The sequence below is a fragment of the Chanodichthys erythropterus genome, chromosome 5, assembly GCF_024489055.1.
Source record: "Chanodichthys erythropterus isolate Z2021 chromosome 5, ASM2448905v1, whole genome shotgun sequence".
In the NCBI taxonomy this organism is placed as follows: domain Eukaryota; kingdom Metazoa; phylum Chordata; class Actinopteri; order Cypriniformes; family Xenocyprididae; genus Chanodichthys; species Chanodichthys erythropterus.
The window spans coordinates 27531915-27554778 of NC_090225.1; the positions used below are offsets into that span (position 1 = coordinate 27531915).

General features: G+C 35.5%; 1 protein-coding gene across 6 annotated transcripts in view; it reads left to right on the forward strand.

Moving 5' to 3' along the window:
• Window positions 1–3747: 3747 nt before the first annotated feature.
• Window positions 3748–22864, forward strand: part of tjap1 (tight junction associated protein 1 (peripheral)) — a 149202-nt gene continuing 130085 nt past the window's right edge. For 2 of the 6 annotated variants that reach the window (XM_067386792.1, XM_067386788.1), the window contains exon 1: window positions 3748–4137. The gene's annotated coding sequence lies outside the window, so the exon portion shown is untranslated. Of the gene's footprint in view, window positions 4138–18276; window positions 18443–22864 lie in introns of all 6 variants that reach the window. The other 4 variants (XM_067386791.1, XM_067386793.1, XM_067386789.1 and 1 more) reach the window with 3 other exon arrangements.

Consider the following 22864-nt stretch of genomic DNA (forward strand, 5'->3'; position numbering starts at 1 on the left):
TACTAACGCGCCCTTTAAATTACAAAACAAATAATGCGCCATTGAATTTAGTCCAGAGTTTTGTTGGTCAACACCGCAGTCGTTTTCAGTTACCTCAAAATAGCAACACGCCAACAATGCAACTGAACACACCTCGTTTTCAGACCAGCACGCCCATGGGCGTACAAATGGGCGCAAATGCATTTGCTATTTAAACAACATGCCGCAGAATGTGAAAATGATAACTGCATTGGAATGAAACTAGCAAAACAAGCCTGAGAATGTATTTGCACCTCAGAATGCTGTTATGACTCAAGATAAATATAATCAGCCCACTGCAAACACACTTGTAATTCGCTTCAACCTTTTCGAACTTTATGAATGATTATTTTATAGAAGGTTCAAGTGGTGTGTGTAAGGTTTTGGAAGGAAGCAGAGTACAGCTTTTCTAAAGCACGCAGTGACATCTGCTGTTAACATGTTAAAGGGATAGTTCACCCAAAAATGAAAATTAGATGGACAGACCGCGACGGTTGGAGTTAAAAATCATCATTTGTGTTCTACTGAAGAAACAAAGTCACCTACATCTTGGATGCCCTGGGGGTAAGCAGATAAACATCAAATTTTCATTTTTGGGTGAACTATCCCTTTAATGAATCGCTGACTGACATTTCCATCTTGACATGACATGGTTAGATTCAGATGGCAAATATCATATATCAAATTGGGTATCCATCTTAGAGATAATACCCATATTTAATGAAACAATCTTATTTTTAAATATATTAATCATATTATAATAAAATATCATTTATTGTTACTACTGTAAATCTATATTAAATCTTATGGGATCTCCTTCAGTTTCTGTATTTCTGTATTTTTAAAATCTATTTTTATATTTTATATATAAATATATATCACATAGGCCTATTTTAATGACAGTATATTTATTGAACAAAAATGAATTATTTATCAAAATAAACAGAAAATAGTACAAACTTTGCTAAAGTGATTCTTTTGAACAAGTATTAACCTAGACATTATTAATATTTGTATGAATACTGTGTGCCTTTTACCCCATGCTGGGGGGTAAAATGCCCCCTCACCACCTCATACATTTATAATATTTTTAAACAAAATTAACCACTTTTATGATTTATTTTCACACAAAATATGTTGCTCCATCAATGTTCAATACAAACATATATATTTTTCTTGCAATCATACACTTTGAGAGTAGTGAAAAGCACAAGTTTTCTTAAGGTGTGCCTTTAGCCCCGTTGTACCCTATATATTGTCCCATTTTCACAACTTTTAGGATTTAACTATTTCAAAATTCCAATAGGCTATAAATTAAATTATGATATTTCCAGGTTTTCCATGATCGTAGCCATTGTAATTACTATAAAACACATTCCAGTTTACTAATTTGACCATGGAACCTTGTTGAAAACCTTGTTTAAAGAGTTTGTAAGGGGTTTTGTAATGTATTAACAGAGTCTGCAATTGTACTTAAATTGACAGTGACATTCTACACTTCTCATGCTATGGATTATTAGGCAGCCCATTTGTCATGGTAGGCCTATCAGGCTATTTTCTGGACCTTTGATACACTGGAGTAGCCAACTAAATACTATGATGTATTAGCCTACAATGGTAGGCATTGACGACATTATGAAAGTAAACGTATTAAAGGATTAGTTCACTTTCAAATTAAAATTTCCTTATAATTTACTCACCCCCATGCCATACAAAATGTCCATGTCCATCTTTCTTCAGTTGAAAAGAAATGAAGGTTTTTGATGAAAACATTCCAGGATTTTTCTCCATATAGTGGACTTCAATGGAGCCCAAACGGTTGAAGGTCAGAATTACAGTTTCAGTGCAGCTTCAAAGCTTTCTACATGATCCCAGATGAGGAATAAGAGTCTTATCTAGAGAAACCATCGCTCGTTTTCTAAAAATTTTTTTAAAAATTATATACATTTTCTTGAACTAGCTCTCTTCTTCTTCTTCTCTATTAGAATTCCAGCAGTGTAGACACTGCTAAGTGTATTACTGCCCTCCACAGGTCAAAGTTTGAACAAAGGCTGTGTGTCCACCAAAGCGTTTTTTCCAGCGGCTAGCGTACTTTTTCAATTGTTTTCAATGGGAACGCCGCGTTATTTAAACGCCAGGAGCGTAACGAGTCACTGAGCGTCTTTTTCACGCTCAAGCGCTGAGAGCTCGGCGTTTTTTACAGGTCGCCTCGAGTTGAAGAAAATCTGATGCATGTAACTGCACTCTGATGTGCTTAATGCTTCTTGAATTTTTTGTTTTGTTTTGTTTTTTACGTTGTCTCTGAGCAGCTTTGTCCCGAAATGAAAACGATCCTCGCATTTTTTCTAGTCAAGTGAAACTTCACTTTGCGTGTCAGAATGTTTGAACCCAGACCATATGGAAGTTCAAATCTATTTACTAAACATTTTAAATATATAAGCCTGTAGCCTGTACTACATCATCATATGTTCTGTCATATAAACAGTATTTACAATAAAATAACAGCACAATTTATTTGCCTCAAACAACTCAGTATATGCATTAGTAATTATTGTTTTTGTTGATCCATTTCATCTATTGCCAAACTTTAATATGTGAATTATATTATTGAAATAAACACATTTAGCGTTGTCAGGCTTTTGTTTGTGCTTAATAGATTTTAATAATTTAAAAATTATGTCAAAAATAAAAACGGCATTAATTAGCGCCCTCTCAAGGTACGCACAGTGCTTACAGCCGTACGGCTGCAGCTGCCACTATAGCCTACAACAACATCAACAAGCAGAGAACTGAACAAAATGGATAAGAAATTTCTGGTCTCCGAACATACATAGCAAGTATTCCACATTGTGTCAACATTTTTAGTCTGAAACAAATTCCTGCAAAATCAGTAATAAGTAACAGTGCCGCGTATCATAGCAACAAAGCGTCTCAACTGAAAAAACGCTGCGCAGCTGAAGCGCCTTCAAGTGCTCACAGATAGGTGTTTTAAGCAAAGCGTCTAGTGTTTTCACCTGGCTAAAAACACTTTGGTGGACACACTGCCTAATTGTTAAAAACTTGCACTAGCATATTGTACATGAGAATTTAGTTCAAACTTTGACCTGTGGAGGGCAGTAATACACTTAGCAGCGTCTACACTGCTGGAATTCTAATAGAGAAGAAGAACAGAGCTAGTTCAAGATGAGCATTTATGGTTAAAATGTATAAAATTTTATATTTTTTTTTAGAAAATGAGTGATGGTTTCTCTAGATAAGACCCTTATTCCTCGTCTGGGATCACGTAGAGCTCTTTGAAGCTACAATGAAACTAATTTTGACCTTCAACCGTTTGGGCTCCATTGAAGTCCACTATATGGAGAAAAATCCTGGAATGTTTTCATCAAAAACCTTAATTTCTTTTCGACTGAAGAAAGAAAGACATGAACATCTTGGATGACATGGGGGTGAGTAAATTATCAGGAAAAGTTTATTTAAAAGTGGACTAATCCTTTAAGTAAAAAATGATCGCATTTATGGGTAGCTCTACTATCATTTTATTTGCCATTGCCAAGATCAACTTCTGAAAACTAGATAATCATTTAGACCCGAGGTGTGTGTGTGTGTGTGTGTGTGTGTGTGTGTGTGTGTGTGTGTGTGTGTGTGTGTGTGTGTGTGTGTGTGTGTGTGTGTGTTGCCTAATGCTAGAAGTGAGTTGCACCGCTCTCCTCCTCTGCTGTCTCCCTGATCCCAGCAGCATTCCAACACTCCAGGACGAGCAGCGAACGCGTCGCGTCGCATCGGGATTCCTGAGGATTACCCGGCGTGCCCCGCGGGAAAGATGGCGCTGAACGGGAGAAGATGGAGATAAACTTTATCTGAAATCTGGAACAGCGGTTATCCACACCTGCGATCCGCGGTAACACTTCAACTCCTCCGAGAGCGATAGCGGCGAGAGGACGCGGGGTCGGCGGTCGCTCTTGACGGCTCGAGTGGAGAGATTTTAGCGGCCGTTAGCAAGTGTGTGTTAGCCAGCGAGGAGGAGGAGGAGGAGGAGGAGAAGAAGCGGGCAAAGTTTATTCAGTTTGAGAGCGAGAGTCAAGACTCTGGGTTTAACTGCGGGGAATTCACTAGTGCCAGGTAAGAAGTTCATGAATGTATACCTTCGTGACTGTGACGTTAGTTCATTTTGGTCCTGTACTATCAAATCTTATTTTCATATATTGTTGATGTTCGCGAGCAGTCACGGTTCAGATGAACTGATAAACACACCCAGTAACGTTAGTGCTGTTTAATCTCAACATCGTATCCATGTAATCAGACCTGTGAAATGATTTTCGATCAACATATCCTCAAGGTACTGCTCGAATAGCAGATTAGAGAACCTTACTAATCTTAAAAGTGTCGATGTCAGGTGTTTGACGCGTATTTACTCAGTCATGGCCATGGGCAGTGGAAATAAACCCTTCGGCTATGTGTAATGTGTCTTCTCCATTCGCAGGGTTCGTGATTTAAATATACATGTATTTAATTCTTTAATGCCTTTTTGTTCTTCTGATCACAGATTATTACTACCAGATCCGGTTGTGCAACCGATCCTGTTACGCGGTCTCCTTTAATACTCGACCGTTTAGCGGGTTGATCTATGATGATGATTATGTCCTAAAGCGATGGGGATTAACGTTTTATTCACGTGTCCTAACATGAAATAGTATAACTTCGTGGAATACTACTGGGAAGAAAAAACGATGCGATATTTCGACGAATCCTGTCAGTTTGTGCTGAAATAACTCGTGGAGTCCATCATGGACACTCAGGTAAACCTGCGGTTACACATCGACCCTCCGGCTGTCACGAGCCTGACATTTTGTTTGACGATTCATTGCTATACAAATAAGTGCGATTAACGATTTAATTAATGTCGCTTACTTGTTAATGTCGCTTAATACACATACACCTCAGGAAGAGATCATTCACACCGATCATGGACTCGCATTTTAATTTTGTGATTTCTTTGTAAACAAATAGCCTTTTGCTCAGGTCGTTAACGTTACCGGATAATCATATTTTAAGTTCACAGTTAAAAATATTTCTCCTTTGCGCCCACTTGGGTTTAACTTTTAATTAATGTCTTTTGCAACACACCCAACCTAGATATATTAGAAACGTATTTCTGCCTTAAATCGTGTAATTTTAAAGGGATAGTGCACCCAAAAATAGTTAATGTAGTTCAAAACCCAAAAGACAGGGGTGTCACATCCAAACTCAGCAAGGGCCATGCCCAGGGTTGTGAATAAAATCAGGGGCCGGCCGGACATAGAGCATTTTTTTTCATTTATTGAAGAAATATTAGTGTATTAATAACTATATAACTAACATATATATGTAATATATATGTAATATATATATCCTCACAAAATTAAACCACATTTAAAACAATGAGGTTTTAATTTGAAATGTTTTAATTTTAATTTTGAGTTGGAACACATTTATGTCACAGTAGACTTTTTTTATCTTTATATGAGGTGGTAAGGGGGGCCTTTTACCCCACACACGGGGTAAAAGGCACACAATATTCATACAAATACTTTAACTAAAATAATTGGTTTTTAATAATGTCTTATACTTGTTTGAAAGAATCACTTTAGCAGAGTTTGTTCTATTTTCTGTTTATTTTGATAAATAAAATAATTAATTTTTGTTCAATAAATATACTGTCATTAAAATAGGCCTATGTTAAAGGTGCCCTAGAACCAGTTTTTATAAGATGTAATATAAGTCTAAGGTGTCCCCTGAATGTGTCTGTGAAGTTTCAACTCAAAATACCCCATAGACTTTTTTAAATTAATTTTTTTAACTGCCTATTTTGGGGCATCATTAACTATGCACTGATTCAGGCTGCGGCCCCTTTAAATCGTGGGCTCCCTGCCCATTGAGCTCGCGACTCTATAATACAGTGCATTTACAAAGTTCACATAACCCTCAAATGGATCTTTACAAGATGTTCGTCATGCATACTGCATGCATGCGTCAGATCATGTGAGTATAGTATTTATTTGGAGGTTTACATTTGATTCTGAATGAGTTTGAGGCTGTGCTCCGTGGCTAAAGCTAACATTACACACTGTTGGAGAGATTTATAAAGAATGAAGTTGTGTTTATGAATTATACAGACTGCAAGTGTTTAAAAAATGAAAATAGCGACGGCTCTCTTGTCTCCGTGAATACAGTAAGAAACGATGGTAAGTTTAACCACATTTAACAGTACATTAGCGACATGCTAATGAAACATTTAGAAAGACAATTCACAAATATCACTAAAAATATAATGATATCATGGATCATGTCAGTTATCGCTTCATCTGCCATTTTTCGCTATTGTTCTTGCTTGCTTACCTAGTCTGATGATTCAGCTGTGCACAGATCCAGACGTTAATACTGGCTGCCCTTGTGTAATGCCTTGAACATGGGCTGGCATTATGCAAATATGGGGTCATACATATTAATGATCCCGACTGTTACATTACAGTCTGTGTTATGTTGAGATTCGCCTGTTTTTCGGAGGTCTTTTAAACAAATGAGATTTACACAAGGAGGAGGAAACTATGGAGTTTGAAACTTACTGAATGTCATTTCCATGTACTGAACTCTTGTTATTCAACTATGCCAAGATAAATTCAATTTTTGATTCTAGGGCACCTTTAATATAAAAATATATCTTAAAAATACAGAAACAAAATTACTTTAAAAAGTAAAGATTCTGAAACCATTGAAGGAGATTCCATAATATTAATATAAATTTACAGTAGTAACAATAAATTATATTTTATTATGATATGATAATATAATATTTTAATATTTTTACTACACTGACAATGGCAGGAGGATATAAATCTCCGACAGCACTGCTTGAATATTATAACTAAAACTGCTGCACTGTTTTTAAAAATTATACTTTGGACACAGGCTCATTTGTTTGTGAGATGTATACGATCATATACTTTTGTGGGCAAAAAGTACTGTTTTGTTTTGCAATGGACACTCATGGACATTTTACCCAATTAAGTGCTACGGATTGGATTCATCTCGCGATCCCTATTTCATTAAGGTATTTATAATGGTATGGAGTCCTGTTTGATTTTGCGTGTTGTTATTTGCACACCCGACACAAATCAGTTACTAGTGTTGGAGCATCTATATCTTAAAAAAAAAAATAATTGTAGATTAGAGTAAACCTTTAGAACTTTCAAATGATATAACTTATCTTTATTAATGTTTTAGATAGTATCTTAGATAGATGGATGGCTCTTTAGCCTGCTAACAAGATCATGTCGAGCTAGGCGGGCGTGGTTTCAGTAACTAGTCACTTCAGTTCCAACCACGTCCCGCCTCTTTGTCCATTTTCAGTTTTCCGGGAGTGACGTGCGGTGAGGCGGTGACGCACAGCTAAGATGGCAGCGGCCTCATTTTGTTTAATGGAATTATAAAATGCTTAGGAGATCATTAATTTAGTTGTATACATGTTTTCATATCCATATATTTTGTTCTAATGTTGAAGGTAATAATCACGGTTTACTGGGTTTCACTTCAATTCTTTTTGCAGTGTGGTTTTGGTGAAGTTTAAGGTTAGAATAAACATATGTCACTTTCTTCTTCTCACTGCTGCTTCCTGTTGATTTAGAGAACAATTTCTCCGAGCTGCCCCCTGTCATTTCAAAGAATAGAACAAAGATGAGCGCGTCAAGTATAAAAGTCTCGTCCGTTTGTGGAGATGCACTCTCAGTCAGCGGAGGCTCGCGGTGCGGAGCCAGGCAAAAGTATAAATACAGCTTGACTCTTCATAGACATAAACAGAGAGAAGTTGCTCCGGCTACAATGTTCCTCCGCAAGACGCATGCAGTTTATCAACTGCTAGAGTGCCAAACCTTATGGACAGCAGCTTTAAACAGCACACGGGTCACATTAAAGTGATAACTAGAATTTGTTTGCGGGCCTGATTTAAAAGTCTTGGCGGGCGTGTATTTGACACGTGCCATAACACTTTAATTCATCTTCTAAATGTTTGTGTTTATAAAGATCTTAAAATAAATCCATATGAATCGAACAGTTTATTTCAAGTCTTCTGAGGAGACTCGATCGTGTTTTATATGATGAACAAATTTAATTTAGGCTTATTCACATACAGCTAACATACAATGAATACTCAAATGGTAAACAGAAGCTTAACTTCACTTGTTTGACCCTTTAACGTAGTTTGATCTATAACGCTCAAAAAACATCTTCCATTAAACAAACATTAAAATGAAGTGAAACTAGAGCGCTTTGTGTTCACATGTAGACTTGTTGATACTTTAGCATGTAATGCTAACCTGTGCAGATGCAAAACCTTTTGTTTGTGCATGTATACATTGTGTTTAAAAACTAATAGAGAGCAAAAAGTAAGAGCAAAGTGCTGCATTAATTTATTTTATTTTATTTCATGGTGCATGCATGTCTATAGCGTATTTACGTGGTAACTAGGCATGTGACGCATGAATCAAATTTTCATGTTGCGATTAATTGCTGAAGCTTTTATCACGGTATACGGTATTAACACGATATTGAAATAAGTTGCAAAAAAAGTGTTGTCATAGTATAACAGGTTTAAGAACTCTTTCTGTAATAGCAAAAAAAAAACCTCAATGTTTAAATACAATAATACAATACACCAAAAATATATAAAGTAAAATTTCAAACAGATTAAAGATTAAAGTGCAAAAGAATTGGGCTATAAAGAACAACAGGAAACACTTTACAATAAGGTCTCATTATTTAATGCATTAACTAAGACTGAGCAATAGCTACATTTGTTACAGAAAGTATTATTTTTTTGTTAATGTTAGTTTAGAAACACAACTGATCGTTGTTAGTTTTCTCTCTGGTCCATTAAATAAGGTCTTTTGATTTTAGTAATGTTATTAAACAGTAACTAAGAAATGAACATTAACTAAGAATAGTTAATGCTTTATAAATATTTTTCATTGTCAGTTTGGTAATAATGAATTAACATTTTAACTAATGAAGCCGTATGTCTCAAAGTTTTACTGAACAATAACAAATAATCAGAACATTTCTAATCATTAGGGCATGATATAGTCCAGATTAAAATCTAAAAATGTTTAAGTTTGAAAATAAATAACCTATTAAGTCTTTAAGTATTTGGTGCTGTGATGAACAACATTGAGAAAAAAAAAATGAATGGCTTTTTGAAGCATTTTAAAATCTTCACTAGCACACTTGCTTTGTTTGCGGGGTTTCCGGGGTAACTGCTGCATTCTGCTCTTCTATCAGCGCCCTCTGCTGTCAGAGAGTGAACGCACACTTTCATTCAGCGCTTCTTCTTTCTGCCATGTGCTTCTCATGCACGTTGGGCTTGTTGACATCTGAGCATGTGTCTCTTTGAGGCAGAATACAGCGGTGTTGTGCATTTTATACGGTTGATGGGGAAAGTATTCTTAAATGCGTTATAAATATTTTAATAATTGGTAATAAATTATTTATGGAATTGTGAAGTGCCCATGATAACAATATCATGCATGTTCATTATGATATATCGCATTACCGAATATCGGCACAAGTCCTAGTGGTAACACAATTAACAATATGTGAATATTATCAAAATGTGAGCACAATAATTGTGAAAAATCACAAATCTTTATCACAAATAACTAATCAACTCAATAGCAGTGCAACTCTCAAATTTGATTTATTTCATTTTCAATCAATGTGCTTTTTGTGAGAAATATCAATTTGAAAATAATTGTTATAAAAATGTGTATTGATCTAAGAAACCCAATTGAAGTTCATGTGTGCTTATTTAAAGTAATGAAAGTAATCAAAATTGTTTATTTAGTCGAGTTGTATGAGCATCTTTTGTGACTTGAATTTGTATGGAGTTGTAGTTAACTTTATTAAAGGGATAGTTCACCCAAAAATGAAAATTTGAGGTTTATCTGCTTACCCCCAGTGCATCCAAGATGTAGGTGACTTTTTTTCTTCAGTCGAATGCAAATTGTGATTTTTAACCACAACCGCTGCCGTCTGTCAGTCAAATAATAGCAGTAGATGGGAACTTCAACTATAACAGTAAATAAAACTTGCTTAGACAAATCAAAATTAAAACCTGCGGCTCGTGACGGCATATTAATGTCCTAAGACACGAAACGATCGGTTTGTGCGAGAAACCGAACATTATTTATATAATTTTTACCTCTAATACACCACTATGTCCAACTTCGTTCAGCTTCCTGTTAGTGAGGTCAAAAAACGCGTTGTGATGACGGAAGTGATGTCTCGCCCATATACTTCAATGAGCGCGAGACATCACTTCCGTTGTCAGAGCGCGATCAGACCTCACTAGCCGGAAGCTGAACGAAGTTGGAAATAGTGGTGTATTAGAGATAAAAAATTATATAAATACTGTTTGGTTTCTCGCACAAACCGATCGTTTCGTGTCATAGGACATCAATGTGCCGTCACGAGCCGCAGGGTTTAATTTGGATTTGTTTATGGAAGTTTTTTCGACTCTTATTGTTCGAGTTCCCAATCACTGCTATTATTTGACTGACAGACGGCAGCGGTTGCAGTTAAAAATCATAATTTGCGTTCGACTGAAGAAAAAAAGTCATCTACATCTTGGATGCCCTGGGGGTAAGCAGATAAACATCAAATTTTCATTTTTGGGTGAACTATCCCTTTAAGTAAAGTCTTTATTAAAGGTCATCTGTATGCAATAATGTTCAGTTTTAGCTTTAAATCACCTGCGGTTTGCAACATAATGCACAGACCTATTTCAGTAGCTGTAGTGTTGATATAAGGCCGGAGCAACACTAATCCAGCTCTGTGTAAAGTAGATCAGCATCCTAATGTCATTGCCTTCTCTGGCATTGTCTCAAACCTAGTGAGCTGCCTACATAGACGGCATGTTTCGGGCAGTGTAGAGTTGTATCTTGGTAGTTCATCGCTGTGCATACTGTGCACAGATGTGAATGGGCAAGTTCACTTCTTTTTGCATAGTACATAAAGTACTTCAGAGAGTAACATGCTCCTCTTTTTGTTAGCGTAGGCAGCTCACTAGTGTGAGACGATGCCTCTCAGGGGAGGGCGAATAAACCGCTGTGTTTCAGTGTGTAATGCTTGCTTGATATGACAGCCTAGCTGCTCCCATACCTCCTCCCTTTTTTATTGAGTGCACTTAAAGTGAGTTGATAAGTCATACATGTCTCAGCCATTACTTACAGATGGGTAATGTCGATAAATAATTAGTAAAGTGTTGTTTGTTAGGAGCTGAACATGCTGCTGATTAGGGCCAAATGTTTGGTGTTTTATTGGGGTTGTACAACTAACTAAATCAATGTAAATAAGCAATTCAGTTTAGAGATGCACCAATATGAAAATTTTGTCTAAAACCAATAATTCTTTATATTTTAAAGCTGATAACCGATATATTAGCCAATAAATCTAATTCTAAATCTCTAAATCTAATTCTTAATAATCTAGCGCTGCACGTGTTGCACTTAACTGTATTTTGATTTCTGAAGTGATTTTCAATTATATTTCAAGCAATTCAAAACCATAATGGTTGACAGTGTGCATCTGAATCGTCTCAGCTGAAAGAAATAATCGATTATTTATTAGCTTTAATATATCGGCCAAATTTTCTTATCAGGCTGATAATGATAACATTAAACATGAACACATATCCTCTGATACCGATATAGTGGCTGATGCATTCCTAATTCAGTTTATTACAAATTTCAGCAAATCAATCCTGAGTTATTGAATATTGGCATTTTGCCTCCAAAATATTAAATGTTGGTGTTTCAATGTGTGATAAACTGAAATGATTTTTTTATTGAAACACTTTTTATTGAACGCTAAAGCTTTCATTTAGCCAAAAACCAAAAATAAAATTTTGGTAATAAGTAATTCAATTAATGCAAAGAGATAAATTTCTTTGCAAATTTCAGCTAGTCAATCGCAAGTTATTGATTATTGGCAGTATTTATCAAAATATTGATTTCAGGTGGGAAATGTTGCACAGATATAAATTTTTTACCAAAACACTGAAGGCAAAATTATAGTTCGCATTTAGCTGAAAACCGAAACCAAAAATAAAGTTTTGGTAATTAGATTTGCTTAATTGGGAAAGATCTCCTGCAATGAACCATTGATATATTTTAGCCAAACAAATTGTTATGGGTGTAACGATACACTCATGTCGTGATTCGATACAAATCGATACTGAACTCAAGATACGATACTAATGGCTGTGTTTACTACAGTATGCGTGTTGTTGTAAATCTCTTCATCATATAAAAGCCGTCAAGTCTTTTCAGAAGACTTTTATTTGGATTAGACCACTCGATTGATTATTTTTCCGATGCCTTTATTACATTTTTTGGATCTTTTAAGTTTTAGAGGAATAGACTTTAAATGGAGGGATACATGTCGCTTTTTTATATTGCAATGTCTTGATATAACAATGTATTGTTACACCCCTTCAGATTGTTACATATGATAATATGATTTTGTTCACTGTGATATGCGTTCACACTGCTGATGTGTTTACTTTTGGTAGTTTATCTCTTGTTTTGTGAAGAAATAGACACTGACATTGTCAACACTCATCATCAGAGAAGTGCTAATGGTTTCGGTCAGTGATTTTGGCCATCCAGAACTATTTTAGCCAAAACCAATTTATTTTTATTTTTTTTTTTTTTGCCGTTCCAGCAGAATATATTTGGTTGCCGAAATTTCTGTGCATTACTGGTTACAGCTGCTGATGTTCAATAAATTCAACTGTGCTGATGCAGTAAATACAGGGGTGAAAGGTCAGTAACCTCTTCTCCCACGTGTGTTGTTGGTACACTTAAAAACATCCTCTGGGCCTTAGCAGCATTCTGCATTCTCTCTCATCCGTCTCCAAACACTGATGATGTGGGCTCTGTTAGCACCTCACACACACACACTCTTTAAGGCAGCCGGCGACTGGTGGATTTGTGCTAGGCGGTGTCGTATGATAGCGCAGCCCCCCGTGGAGGTTTATCAATTAGGAAACAGCCAGTGTGAAAATGTTTGGGGAGGGATTTGTTGAAAGATTACTCTGTCAAGTACCGCTGTGTGTAGCTGGGCTTAGCTGAAGAGATAGGGGTTGTGCGCAGTTGGTGTGTGTTTGATTGGGAAAAGGTGGCCGAGAGTCGGATAATTGTTGGATGATTGATGCAGTTGAGTCTTCTTCCATTAAAGGGATGGTTCACCCAAAAATGAAAATTCTGTCATCGTTTACTCACCCTCGTGTTCCAAACCTGTGTGAGTTTCTTTTTTCTGTTGAAAATAAAAGATGTTTTGAAGAATGTTGGTAACTGAACATTTGATGGTAGCCACCGACTGAAGAAAAAAAAAAAAAAAAAAATGCCATGGAAGTCAATGGCTACCGTCAACTGTCTGGTTACCAACATTCTTCAAAATATCTTCTTTTGTGTTCATCAGAAAAAATAAACTTTTATACAGGTTTGGAACGGCATGAGGGTGAGTAAATGATTACAGAATTTAAATTTTTGGGTGAATTATCCCTTAGTATCCCTTTAAGTAAATGCTGTTTCACTGAGGTTTTGCTACTGTTTGGGGAAAAAAAGTGACCATTATAATGGGTTAAACAGCTGTCATTACAATTTTTTAATAAATGCATCATTTGATCAAATTTAAGTTTGATAGTGTTTTCATCTTTTTAAAAATGCTGACGATGCTTTTTTTTTTTTTTTTTTTTTTTTTTTTTTTTTTTAAATTTACAGATGACAGATAGGACTACACAATTAATTGAAATGAAACCGAAATCACGGTTTATAGTAAATAGTGCAATAGTAATATTAATATAAATATTTTATGGTCATATTGGTATGTAATCACAAAATCTTGACCAAATTATGCAGCCCTACAAGCACAGCAAACCTGGATTATATTAAAATACATTTTAAATCGCAAACACGATTTTTTTATCAGAACATGCGCAATTAGATTTTGCCCAAATTGTGCAGCCCTAATTACAGCAATAGGATTTTTTTTACCAGAAAATATCATCTGAACAAGTAACAAATCTGACACTTTTGTTCTGACCAACTGAGGAAAAAACATTACTGTAAATTGCGCTGCCAATGGTGATTAATCTAACGATCACTTAGCTTGGATTATATCAAATTATCCGTGCAAATTATTATTATTGTTATACTTTGTTCTCAAATTTTTAATGTTAACAGCATTACATAACTATGTGTATTTAGTAGGGCTGGGTATTGACACAATTTTCACAATTCGATTCGATTACTATTCACATTCTTTCAATTCAATTACAATTTCGATTCGATATTGATTACTTTGGATGTAGTATTTCAGTTACAGTACATGGCAAATTTTCTAGAGGAAAAAAAATCTCAACTAATGCTGTAACAGTCAGTTGGTACTACTTTACTATAATACTGAAGGTTCAAATTAACTTATTTATATACAAACACTTAAATTACACTCAATGATGTTTTTATTATAAATAAAGTTTAGAATTACATAATCATGTTTCTACTCCAATTTTATTTAAAAATATAAACATTTAAATTGTGGCTGTCATAACTGATTTATTCAAACATGCATTAAATATTGATGAACATTAAAAATTATAATGAATATGTAATGGTGCATAGCTATATCGTTGCAGAATGTTGCTTTCTAGAGTTCACTTTTCTAGCTGACTAATGAGTTTATCGTCACTGAATGTGTTTTTCTGAGGTGAATGTGACGTTACGTGACATTGTTTACAAGCCGTTTTATTGACGTCTTTCCGAGGTTGAAACACTGATTGAGCGATTACACAAGACTGTTGTACTGTATATTTTAATGCACCTACAGATGTTTAGTCGTGTTTATTTCGTGCTGTAACTAGTATTAAAGCGGAGGAGAGGATGTTCACATGCGCTTCATGCTGCCGCTTCTCTTGAACTGAGGCTCTACTGTGATCTCACGCCACATTAAACAGCGCCAAAACAGTATTTATTTTTTGAATCTCATAATAAGATGGATGTCATTTGAAATACAATCCACCATCAAAATGATGTTTAATTATTGCAGCTGCTGTGAGAAAAGGCTATAAATGATCCGCCTCACATGCGATATAGCCTACTAGCTGGAACTCCTTCTTTATGTAAACAGACGTGACGTGATGACGCAAAGATGAACGGCGGCATGCTCGAATTTCCCACGCAAACCCTTTCCTGCGCAGAACCACCCGAATTATAAAACATTATTATAAGCTTACCGTTGTGAATTGGGCTAAGGTAAGGAGATTATTTTGAACACAGGCTGGTTATGTACTTGCTCACAGATTGATTTTGGGTCATTTTTAACCCCAAAAAAGTTACGGAGTGCAGCTTTAATATGCAGTTAAACTCAGTTCCAAAAATGGATTCAGTTTAAAGCGAAGTTTAATGAAACAGCGCTTTCAATGTGATTTTACGCCTTGTTTGCCCTCATATCTAAGCAGAAGCAATATGAGATGTTAAATGAACCTCATATTGCAGTTCAAATCATCAATATTTGTCAAAACAAATACAATGTTTTTTTTGTTTTTTGTTTTGCAGCCCTTTTCCAGATTGTCACCTTCAACACACATACTCAATTCAGGGCAGGAATCATGTTTTTTTTTCTTTTTTCATTTCCTTTAAAAACAGCACAAAGCAGGGCTGTTGAAGATGACCTTGGTAGTCCAAATTGGTTTAGAATTTCAGATACACTCTATTCATCAGCGTTTGCCCACACACTGCACAGCCTTTCATTTAGAAAAGCTAGCAGACAGTCATTTTTAAAGCAAACATTTGAATGGTTTTATTTAGATGGCGTGAACAGTTGTTTTCACTCTATTGGAAGTATGCATTGCACCTGTGATTTTCATCAGAAATGCCAAAGCTTTTGTGCATCTGCATTTTTAGATGGCACAAATTCTTAGCTGATTTTGGTTTTCACTGTAATCTTATTCAAACCTGCATGAACAATCTTCCATCAAAGTTATCTTAAAAAAAGGCGTTGTTGTATTTATCAGTAACATTATTCTTTGTACTGCTTTGGATTACCATGGTTGTTGGTTAAGATAAGATGTGAGACTCCGGTGCCCTTGAATGCAACAAGTTCTTTCTTCGAAATATTTGAATTATTTTAAAACCTCATTTTGCTATCACTGAAACAGACTGCAAGGACTTTCTGTGCTGAGAAACGACCTACATGTTGCAGTGTTTTGGAAGCTCCTCTGGAATTCGCTCAGATCTTTTTTTGAGCGGGAGGGAGCGAGAGTCGTGAGGATTGTGTGAAAACATTCCTGTGCTTGGCCGAGCTCCCATGCTGGTGGAACGCTCCTCAGTAACCAGCATTCAGTTCTTGTGCAAATTTACCCTCCGCTTGCATGCTCCCATTGTCAGCCTGTCAGGTCTGTTTTTATGTTTGTTGCTTGAATCCAATTATCCATGACCTGCAACATAGCCTGCACCTTTTTTCAGTGCTACAGACACAGGTTACTGATTCTTTCCTCATCTGTCTCTTTCGTGGCACTTTCTGTTCTCTACCTTCATCCATTTTCAAACAGTGCTTGGAGAATCTCGCTTAAAGGTAATGAAATCACCCATTTGCCCATAATGACCGAATAAGCAGCTGAAATGTCTCGCAAAGGTCAGTGCTTTAGAGAAGGGAGAGAGCCGTGTACATGTTTTCAATTCCGAAATTTACCCTGAAATTAAATTCCTCTGCCTTTAAATGTGCTTTTTTCTGTACCTGCTGAACCTTAAAGAATGATTTCATTCTCAGTGTTGGTGTTTATGATGTCAAAGCTGACATAAATCATTGTATATGGAATCGTTGCTTTAACGTGCTCATTGTTTCTGCTTAAATGAATACATGACATTAGCTAACTGCATGATCTGTCTTAGAACTGTACATTTCTGACATATGGACATTACTTTGACACGGTCACCTGATAACAGATTACTCTTGATTGTAATGTAGAAAACAAGGAATTTCTGTAAAGCTACTTTTACAATGATAGGTATTGTTAAAAGCGGTATACAAATAAATGTGAATTGAATTGAATAAATTTCATGGGGTGTTAAAAGACATTGATTACAGAATTGAATTGAATTGATATTTATCGCAGTAATAATATGTTTCATTTATGATCCAAAATATAGTTTTTAGATTTTTATAAATGTGTTTTTTAAAATATACAGTATTATACATTATAATATTTTTTAAATGCATATTTAGGAAGCATATTATAAAAAGTATTTTATAATGATCCAGATTTAATTTAGCCCAAATTAATTGATACAATTATTGAATTATGCATAATTTGTTAACCCTCTGGTGCTCTTTTCGCATGGCGGTCAAAAATGATGTTTTTTTCAGTGAAATAAATGTTGTTTTTAACTAACTAAATGTTTATTTATTATTTTGTATTCGTAGGGGATTTTATTTTATTATTTTTTTTTATATTTATGCAGTAGTTATAATACCTTTTATTCACTTCTTGAGCATAGACCTGAAAATTAAATTTTCCTTAATCTTGAATGCTTTTGAGCACAGACTTAAGTTTGGTCTCTTTTTAAAGACGACACTTGGAAGATTATTGCTGAAGTGAAAAAGCTTTAAAAAGTGAACTTAAAGTTATAGAATTTTACATTTATTGTTTGAAAATTGTATTTTTGTGCATTTTTCATAATATTATATGAAACATGTATTTTCAAAAAAACATGTTTCACTCTAAAACTGCAAGCAAATCAAAGCCATAAGTTGTGTTCCAAGTTGTGTTTTGATATCTCAAGAAATGAGCTTTTATTAATATTTTGTTTTGGTGCAGCACAAAACATTTCCGCTAGATGAAATTAGTTTCCTATTCATTTCCAATGCGGTTATTCTTGACCGTGAGGAGTACAAGTGTGGCAATTATTATTTTTTTTTTTTAGGACCAAGTGCCAAAATCTTTAACAAGTTCAGTACCATTTCGAGTAAAAAATTCTAACATTAATTTTTTTTCTGTCAAAAATGGCTGAAGAGCACTAGAGGGTTAAAAAATCATGTATTTACACCCCATTTCTCTGTATTATTAGGTCATTAGGAACATCATTGCTCCTATAACGGACATGTTTTTCATACATTAGGAAGAAAACATGTTTCTTATAACTGTGTTATCAAACTATATCATTTCTGCAGCTCTCAGATGTCACATGGAATCAGTGTCCAAGAAGTCAGACTGTTCTTTATGAGGACAACTGGCTTTCCAGGGAGCTCAAGTCTTCAACATGTTCCTGTTCTTCCTCTCTTGTTTCTTCTTACCTGTGCTTGTTTTTGCCTGCGGTGTTAAGTGAAGCCGGGAGCGGTAATCCTCACCACACATTCGGCCTGACTACACACACACCAGCTGCTAGAAAGAGCTTAGTGCTCTAGATCTAACAATGGCAGGTGGCTGTAGCCCACTGCTTCAATACTTGAGTCATAAAGAGTCCTGTAGGCCTCAGCTTTCCAGTCAACATCGGGTCCAACTGATCTACTTATTTTAATGATCTTTTCCTGCACTCATTTCATCTGAAGAAGAGTGCTGCTGGTCATCAAGGAAATTTCTTAACGCTCCATATTTCAGCAGTTCTGTTTGCATGTGTACAGCATTACATGCCTTCCAGCTTGATGATTATGCATTGTTAAAGGGACAGTACACCCCCAAAAAAGTTACATTCTGTCATCATTTAGTATAGCTGAGTATTGACACACATTTCACAAATCAATTTGATTCTGATTTACAAACTATTGATTTTTTTTATGCTTTATATTTATTTATTTATTTTACATGCACTGCCGCTTCGCTTGAACTGATGTGATAGCAGCGACATTAAATAGCAGCAAAATGCTATTTATTGTATGAATTTTGTGATAAAGCTGACCGAATTTGAAAGCTAAGACTTTCTCATGTCAAAAGACAGAGCGCAGTGTTTATTGCGATTATTGGATGGGAGGCATGCTACATATAATGTTTAGTGAAGTTTTATTCACACGTCGACTGAAAACAGCATTGACTAAAAGATAGATTCTTGTAGGATTAAGATAAGAATAGATATCAGCTCATCAAAATGAAGATTGGTTAAAATTGATTAATCACTGATCTTATCCTAGGCCTATCATTTACTCACCCTCATGTCGATTCAAACCAGCATGACTTTCTTCTGTGGAACACTTACTTTTTGAAGTGTTTTTTGTTGAAGCGTATCCTGGCCGTTCTGTTTTATATAATGAAAGTGAAAGACAACTGGGGCTATCAAGCTCCAAAATGACAAAAAAACCTCACCAATAAAATATCTTATTTTGGAGTTTGACAACCCCAGTCTACTTTTACTGATAAAACAGAGCAGATGAAAGGAAGTCAGATGGGTTTGGACGGGATGCTAACGTTTAACTGATGATCGATTAATTGTTGTTGATAATTTAATAGATAAAATTAATCGACAGTCAATAAAGCGACGAAAATATTTTTGGAGCGCCAAAAAAAACCCAAAACAACGACTTATTTAGTGATGGCCGATTTCAAAACTCTGCTACATGAAGCATCGGAGCATAAATGAATCAATGTATCGAATCATGATTCGGATCGCATGTCAAACTGCCAACAGCAGATTCGATACACTGATTCATTTGTGCTCTGAATCTTCATGAAGCAGTGTTTTGAAATCGGCCATCACTAAATAAGTCGTTATTTAGTTTTTTTTGGCGCTCCAAAAATATTCTCGTCGCTTTATAATATTAATATTGAACCACTGTACTCGCATGAACCGACTTGAATATGTTTTTAGTACCTTTATGGATCTTGAGAGAGGAAGTGTCCATTGATCCCTATGGATGCCTCACAGAGCTATCGGATTTCAACTAAAATATCTTAATTTGTGTTCTGAAGATCAACGAAGGTCTTACAGGTGTGGAACGGCATGAGGGTGAGTAATAAATGACAGAATTTTCATTTTTGGGTGAACTAACCCTTTAATGTCTTCAAGCCATATTTATTTCGAAACTAGTGTTTTCAAAAGTACTGACCATGATACTAAGTCGGTATTGAAATTTTAAAAATGTGAGGCGTTGTTGAGCGCAGATTCGTAAACACCCCTGATTAGGTCTTTGTGTTCATTTACTCAACATGTCTGTGATTGTCTACAATGATCAACGCATTGTGCTTTTCAACTAAAAACTAAACTTTTTATGCATTTTGGCCATTCATTTTTGGGGTTTTGGGGGCTGAAAACGCAAACGTTTTTAAAATGGGTTTCAAGTCACAGATCCGTGTAAACGGGGATCATTTTGACAGTAGTCATTTATGCAAAGAAAAAACTTACGACATTGTCATGTAAACATACCCTTAAATAATGATCGATTATGGGAGTTTATGTAAATTGACATTGCTAGTCTGGATTGGCATGAGTAAATGATGACAGAATCACATTTTTTGGTGGAGGGAATTATTACTTTAAGAGAAAATGAAGCAAAATTTTAGCCATAGCATGTAAAGAACCCAAATCGTGATGTGTCATTTGCTTTTTCACCGTTGCGAAACATCACTTCAATAAGCTGCCAGCTCACGGCAGGCTGTTCATTGACTCATCCCTGCCTTTCCTCTTCCTGTCCTTTGTTCAATATCTCACTTGTTTTTTCCTCCAGACATCAGCACTTTTACTATTTTTGTCCCCAATGGACATTTTCATGGAGCTATAATTAATATCTCTTGTTCCTGAGTACTGCAAATTACCCTTTAAGAGTTGGGTTTTGTAAGCCTCGTCATTCAGTGAAAGGTCACAGTGGTTTGGATACCTTTTTTATATGAGATCGTATTTAGTTCACATGCATGGACAGAATGGCCTATTTCTGTCAGTGTTGCCCTGGAGCTTATGTTACAGGTGCAGCAGATGTCTTAAGTTATCCAGCTGACATAGTCGAGTATTGGCATTTCCATTAGTAGTTTTCCGTTCACTCTCCTTATGAAGAAACATGAAGTTGACCTGTAGTTGACACCTACACTAAATAAAGTATCTGGAGTTGTGGCAGTGGATAGAGTTCAGATTTGTGTCAAAACACTGTTAAAAGAATAGTTCACTTAAACATGAAAATATTTAAAATGAAGAAAATGAACATGAACAACTGCAACATTACTTCTTCATATTGAAACATTGCATATAACTTGAACATACTGTACATTATATAGTGTTGAATTGTCCTTTTGGAGCTTGACAGTAAAAAAAGAAATGCTATCTACTTTCACTGAATGGACAACATGAGCCAGGACATTAGGCAAGGAAAGTTTATTTATATAGCACATTTTATACACAATGGTAATTCAAAGTATTTTACATGAAAAGGATTTAAAAAAAAAAAAAAAAAAAGATACATAATAAAAGCTGATTTAAGTAATAAAATGAAAAATAAAAAGTAAAAAATACAGATTCTAATATTTTTAAAAGTAAACGTAATTAAAAACCAATAAGAGCAGAACTAATAAGATGATGCAGTGCATGTTAAGAATTTCTCCTTAAAAAAAAAAATAAAAAATCGATTCAGAACTAAATGAAGTTGAGTAAACGTTGACTTTTACCCTATTTTGCCTGTTGCATGAAGAGTATTAGGAGCATTTCCAAGGTTAATTCAGGCTTGAGTGGTTCCTGGCAGTTGTGCTGATTGGATAATACGCCTGTGTGGACACACCCCCACCCCGCAGCAGTAGAAAATGAAATCACTCAGAGGAACTGAAAGAGCCACCTCAGCTATAATCTGTCCTCCGACCAACCCAGTGCTAGCAGCTGGACGTCCCATTACTACAATGCATAGTAATTACTGGTGGTTTCTAATGCAGGAAACATCCATTACTATTGCCCTTTTAAGAAAAACAAAAAACCTCTAACCCTAAATTTTAAACAGTGTTGTTTTTTGTTATGCCACTTGTTAAAGGTAGGTGTGTGTTGAATTGAGCTTTTGTAGGGTTGCACAATACATCGGCCGATTATTAGAATTATTTCAACTTAAGTCAAGTCACCTTTTTGTATAAAGTGCTACTTAAATATCGGATTGTTTCATAACAGCTTTACAGTAATAAACAGGAAGATATTGATCAATGACACAAACTGAATTTAATTCTGCTATAAATCAGCTCTAAGAAAGACCGTGTCATTATTCAGCTAAAGTCGGTTCAATGTTGATTGTGTCCAGTTCACTATGATTTTACTTTTTAATGTCTTATTTTTAAATATTTAGACAAAATTGGCCATTGATAAGCCAGTTGCCTACTGCTGCTTAAACAGCAGCTATACCTTCATGTTTCAGCATGCCGGATAGATTACAACCCTACCTTTTCTAAACTGAGTTTGCCATGGTTTATCCCAGTCTCCAAGCAGAAGGAGATAAATACAAAATTTTGAATAATATGAATTAGGGCTGGATGATTAACCGAAAAGTAATCGAAATCGAAATTCAGAACCTTTAATCGATGCAATTTTCCCATGTCTGTTATTTCGTTTTTTTAATCCTGTTAATACTTTCCCCTTAAAAACATACTACCACATGTGTAGTCATGTGACCACACTCCGTCCAGTCAGCGACATGGAAGCAACACGGAGGCAAACTCAAACAGCGAGTCAACACACAGACAGTGCGTAAGCGGCAAGCCCCGAGGTGAGATCAGTTTGACTTGCGTCCTCACTAAACTAGGTCAAGCCTATGTGTTTTAAGGCTTGCCAGTTTAAACATTCATGCGACTTTTAGACCATCGGATATG